Below are 6,668 nucleotides of genomic sequence, written 5' to 3'. Positions count from 1 at the left end.
ATGTCGCGGCAGTTGTGTGTGGCTTCGCTATGACGACAAGCTACGTACTATCTCTGGGTACTATCTGCAATGGAAAACGGAGCAGGGCCAAGTAGAGTCGAGTCTATCGATTTGCGCTATGGTAGCATTTTTCGGGAAGGCAGCATAGATCGTCAGAACACCGGCAACAGTTCAACGTTTAGTCCTAAAAGACGATGCAACTCCGACTCTGTTTGGGCCTGGAAATTCACAATCACAACCTGTAAGTATGCTTTATTGGTTGTGAATTATATTTCACAGACTGTTCAAGTGCGGAGCTGTTGCAAACGTTGGCTAACACAGCTAAAGTTATAACTATAATGCTAATGTTACACCCGATGTGAAAGCTACTGAGCAAACGTTCAAATTGTTTGGCCAATTTTTATGTAAAATTTAGTTGAAGTATGGTGATTTTTGTAGTGGTTTATGATAAGATGTGGAACAATGATGTTGTGTGGTTGTGGACTTGGGAGTAACTTATACCATCTGTTAGGTTACTGTCGCCTGAAACGGCGTTGATTTGGATCACACTACCTTGTTTCTTACGACCCGCCCTTTTCTGTTTCTGACTGGCTAGTAGTCCTTACCTGGGAACTGCGCATGTGCAACTCCTAACAAAGATTTTGTACAAGTAAGATGCATCACTCTGTAGCTCAAGAGCGGAGCGTACAACACAGGGTGAAAAGAGGAGCTGCAGCAATGTGCAGTATGAGAAAAATATGGTGTTTTTTGAAAATTAAACCCCTAATTAAGATTTCGAACCTGAAAATGAGCATAATACCACCTCTTTAAGGTTGAACTGGTTCATAATGATGATTGTATTTTGTTCTCCATTAGTGTAATGATTGATTGAAAGAATATATTAATTTGACCACAGGTTGTAACTTTCAGTTTAGGCCTGTGTGTGAACTGTGTTGAAAATGTGAAGTTAGAGAGGACAAATGTATGAAAACAATCACAGCATTTAAGAATGAAAAGAAACCTGCAGAGCATTCGGTGTGAGCTCAAAACAACTTGCATTTCTATGTAATGGCTCCTCTGTATTTAGCCATGTGTCAAACAGGATATGTGGAGATGAGAAACAACCTTCAGTGCAAGTAACCCTGATAAACGGGTGGATAAACACACAAACACAAAGATAAACATGAATACATTGAAAGTCAGACAGAGGGGAAAGGCTGGAGTTGGGAAAAGAAAAAGAAATCAACGGTTTCATTCATGTACACATAGTAAACAGAGTATTTTTAGTATTATTAAGGGTTTTATATATATATATATATATGTATATAAAACCCTTAATTACTGTGAAAAAACATAGTGGCACCACTTTAGACGAACCATATTAGGCCAAGGGGACTTAAAGAACAAAATGATGATGAACAAGAAGTAACAACACCAATCCTTTTAATGTCCTCACTAAAATCTTTGTAAACAGTGTCCTGTGACTGCACAACTGCCACAATCCTAATGAGTGAAGAGAGGAGTTGATCAAATGTGTTGATAATGTTCATCTAGGTTGCTTTCAGTTATTGCCATTCACTCACAGAAATTAAGCCTGTTTTTGCCTGTCAGGTAACATAACCTCTGGTTGGTGGAGGTTGTATGCAGCCCAAAAGTACACCTGCAGACTACTCAGGGCTGCAAAACATCTTTAAACTCCTCTGCACATTTGTCAGTTAAGCTGTCAGTTAAGAAAAAAATAATAAATCAAAGACATAGCACTTGGTAAAGATGCAATCACAATATTTATAGAGTTTATGGTCTGGTTTTAGTGTATTAATACCACAAATTACACACTGTATTATTTCTAGAATACCATTAATGAAGTCCAACAACCAGTTCACAAATATGAGTTTTTGTTGGATCTATATTAATCTAGAAACAGGGGAAACAGCATTGATGCGGTATCAGGTTTTTATTTTATTTTATTTTGGATGAACTTCCTGTGTCCCTCCCAACTCTGAAACCAAACCTACACCCTTGGTTAGACAGCATGCACAATACCAGGACCCTGAAACTGAAACAGCTAAACGCTGCTCCACCAGAATCCATCAGAGGGACATTCCTGTGCGACTCCCCCCGTAAAATGTTGATGTCATTCCAACTTTTCCTGCTACGCACAATATGCCAAATAAATTCATGTAATTACTCTCCTTCTTTCAATCAGTGTCTCCTGAGAGAAATAACGTTATAAATTGCTGCATTGCACTGTGGTAATTGCCAGAACTGAGCTATTATTAGTGTTATTAGTTCCACCTTTTCTTCTGCTGCATCGGATTCCTTCCTCACCAAGCATTGTTTTTTTGGCTTCAAAAAGAAAGCATAACAGAAAAAGTTTGGGTCCTGTAAACAACAATTCCAGCGCACAAGTTGATTATTGTCCTGGAAAGATACCAATGCCGAGTGTTTAGAAGAGCAAGTTAACTAGCTATGTTATATTGATTGGTAATATATAAATAATGCACTAGATAATGAAATACACATTAGAGTCTGCACACTGGGGACTAAATTCAGCATTTCAAACCAGTATACATCTGTGTTATGGCAAAGGCAAAATGGATATTTATTTATATGAAAATGTCACACATCATTACTTTAAAGAAACAGAATCGACGACGAGATGTCCCAGCTGAACTCCTCCCTGACACACAATTAAAATAATGTAATTCCTATCATCTCATTCACTCCAGCCAAACCTTGTCAACACTACCAGCTCCTTCCAAATGCTGACAACCTGACAATTTGAAATCGGTGATGTCATGACAAACTAAAGAGACCTAAATGTTTGAGATTAAATGATTACAAATCAGCTTGATTTGAGCGTGTGTGTGTGTGTGTGTGTGTGTGCCCATTCCCCCGTCAGATCAGGATTCCCTGTCAGCAGGGACACAGCAGTGCTCATGAGGCTTTATAAGCACATTATAACCACATTGCAATGTGGCATCTAGCTAAAACTAATTAGCAGAGCCCCGTCTCTGTTAGGCTTTAAAATTCAACAAAAATCTCATCTGCTTCTATTTTCAATTTTTCAGCACCTAGAGCTCTGAACTGTTCAACAGTTCAGCCAAGATCTCATCTTCCTTGTAGGATCCCAAACAAACTGTTCTCATTCAAGTGGTATTAATACCAATCAGTCCAACTGGCAAGCATCTCCAGAGACACTGAACTTAGCCTTCCGTGGCGTCTTTGTTGGGGCGGGGGAGAACGTGAGGCTTCAGTGAATTCCATGAACTATTCCCGATAGTGAGGACCTGGTTGTAAGGGCTTGCTTGTAGGTACAGTATGTGCAACTTGAAAACAATGAGAAGAACTCCCACATACTGTCTTCAGCTTACTGCTATATGGGCAGCATCATAATCCAATTATATACAGTATCACGCAAAAGTGAGACACCCTCACATTTTTAACAAAATATTTGATTATATCTTTTCATGTGACAACAATGAACAATTGACACTTTGCTACAATGTAAACCAGTGAGCGTACAGCTTGTATAACAGTGTAAATTTGCTGTCCCCTCAAAATAACTCAGCACACAGCCATTAATGTCTAAAACGTTGGCAACAAAAGTGAGTACATCCCTAAGTGAAAATGTCCAAATTGGGCTCAAAGTGTCAATATTTTGTGTGGCCACCATTATTTTCCAGCACTGCCTTAACCCTCTTGGGGGCATGGAGTTCACCAGACCTTTACAGGTTGCCACTGGATTCCTCTTCCACTCCTCCATGACATCACGGAGCTGGTGGATGTTAGAGACCTTGCGTTCCTCCACCTTCCGTTTGAGGATACCCCACAGATGCTCAAAAGGGTTTAGGTCTGGAGACATGCTTGGCCAGTCCATCACCTTTACCCTCAGCATCTTTAGCAAGGCAGTGGTCGTCTTGGAGGTGTGTTTGGGGTTGTTGTCATGTTGGAATACTGCCCTGCGGCGCAGTGTCCGAAGGGAGAGGATAACTGTCTGCTTCAGTATGTCACAGTACATGTTGGCATTCATGGTTCCCTCAATGAACTGTAGCTCCCCAGTATCAGCAATCAAGCAGCCCCAGACCATGACACTCCCACCACCATGCTTGACTGTAGGCAAGACACACTTGTCTTTATACTCCTCACCTGGTTGCCACCACACAAGCTTGATACCATCTGAACCAAATAAGTTTATCTTGGTCTCATCCTTCTGGGATGCAGTGTGTGGCGTATGGTCTGAGCACTGACAGGCTAATCCCCCACCCCTTCAACCTCCGCAGCAATGCTGGCAGCACTCATACGTCTATTTCCCAAAGACAACCTCTGGATATGGCGCTGAACATGTGCATTCAACTTCTTTGGTCAACCATGGCGAAGCCTGTTCTGACTGGAACCTGTCCTGTTAAACAGCTGTATGGTCTTGGCCACGGTGCTGGAGCTTAGTTTCTGGGTCTTTATGTAGAGCAACCATTCTTTTTTTTAGATACTCACAGAGTTCTTTACCATGAGGTGCCGTGTTGAACTTCCAGTGACCAGTATGAGGGAGTGTGAGAGCGATAACACCAAATTTAACACACCTGCTCCCCATTCACATCTGAGACCTTGTAACACTAACGAGTCACATGACACCGGGGAGGGGAAATGGCTAATTGGGCCAGTTTGGACATTTTCACTTAGTGGTGTACTCACTTTTGTTGCCAGTGGTTTAGACATTAATGGCTGTGTGATGTGTTATTTTGAGGGGACAGCAAATTTACACTGTTATACAAGCTGTACACTCACTACTTTACATTGTAGCAAAGTGTCATTTCTTTAGTGTTGTCACATGAAAAGATATAATCAAATATTTACAATAATGTGAGGGGTGTACTTACTTTTGTGAGATACACACACAGCTTTCTCAAAGTCATTCTTTTTTTTCATTTTCACCACACAGTTTCTTTATCGTAATAATATAATGGCTCTTATAACTGCTGAACTTGCTGGGGTATTGGGGTTATAGTTAGAATAACATTAGTGTTTGGGATGAAGGAATGATCAGTAGAAGGTTCTCACAAGTGTAGCAATACAAACGCATGTGTGTATGTGTGTTTATAACACAGGGTTCATTGCTATTTCCCCAAATATTTGCCTTGGGTGTAGGGCTGTAGTGGCTGGGTTTTGGTGTTATGGAGAGAGAGAGTGTGTCTGTAGCGAGTCAGTGCCTTTGAAAGGAGATCAGAGAAAGTTCTGGCCTAATTACCAGTGTGTTTACACCTACACATCTGGGCCGCGCCGCCGTCTGCTGACTGACAGGTACATGGAAGAATATGGGAGTGGGTCAACATGGACAAATTCATTCAGTCAGGGTTGAAAACACATGTAGATCAAGAGGCTTAGAGTCAGGCGATACAAATGGTAACAATGAAGCTATTTAAAGATACATTACTTGGAATAAAGTGTGCTGTTCAGTTGCCTTGGAACGGAAGATGAATGGTCCAAACAATTCAATCCATCCCTGCGCAGATGAAATGTTCAGGAAAGTTGACTCTCTTCAGGTGGGAATTTAACCCCTTCTTTGAATCCATTATACAGGAGTGAATTCCCTTGAAGATTTTTAAAGTTGCTGACATCATTCCACAGACACACATATTTAAACTAAAATGGTTTGTTACAATATATGTATATATCGGTATGTCTGCTTGCAACCAGCAGTAGTCTTATACCAGCAAGGGCAAGTGTTGCACCAGCTCGAGGTCTTAGGTTTCTAGTACAGAAGATTTGACACGGGACTTGACTGGGGCCGGGTACAAATTGCATTCATTAAATCCAGTTTGGTTGATCACGCAGAGTTTCTGTGTCAATACTTAACTGCTAATGAATTGAGGGGCCATCCTTCTGCTACCATTGTTTGTGTGCTCTCTTGGGGTCTCTTGTTAGCCATGTTAGCAGCAGTCCTCTCTGGATGACAATGTCAGTCTGTCAGTCATCTGGCCCCCCACTTTGGTCCAGGCTGAAATATCTCAACAACTACCAGCTGGACTTTCGTGAGATTTGGTTTAGACATTCATGTCCTCCCTCATGAATTGGAATCACTTTGGTGATACCTTAACTTTTTATTTAGCGCCATCATCAGGTCCAGTACTTTATGACTATATACCTGGGTTCTGGTAGCCTTTCCAAAGGTCCATTTTCGGGGAAGAGCTCAACCACAAACTAGCTGTCTTTACCTTTCCAGTTACTTACAAAGTAGGAATAAAGCAATGATTGCAACCCATTGTTTTACATTAAATTTAGCAATACAGGAAAATCTGGGGAAACCTGATAAAATTCTTTTATTAAGTTATAAGGGACCAATCCATTTTAACTCCCTGACAAATAGTATCTCATGCATATTACTTGAATTCCATGAGCTTTGAATGAGCAAGAGCACATGACATACATAATGACACAAAAAAGACTGATGAGTGATATACGGTGATACATGGATGGTGTCATAAGCCAAAGCTGGTGGAAACTCACGTGAAACTGCTCAATGAAGATATGTGTTGTCATACAGCCATCTACACATTGCATTGTTATTTTGACACCCCTTTATTTCTGCGTAAAAATCTAAGCTCTTACTTAGGGTAGCGTTTATTGCAGAGCTGTCATCCAGTTTTCATGAAAATTAAAGTGTATGTGAATTAATTGCCCAAATTATAGTG

The sequence above is a fragment of the Micropterus dolomieu genome, linkage group LG03 (assembly GCF_021292245.1).
Source record: "Micropterus dolomieu isolate WLL.071019.BEF.003 ecotype Adirondacks linkage group LG03, ASM2129224v1, whole genome shotgun sequence".
In the NCBI taxonomy this organism is placed as follows: domain Eukaryota; kingdom Metazoa; phylum Chordata; class Actinopteri; order Centrarchiformes; family Centrarchidae; genus Micropterus; species Micropterus dolomieu.
Note: the sequence above shows the minus strand (reverse complement) of the source record.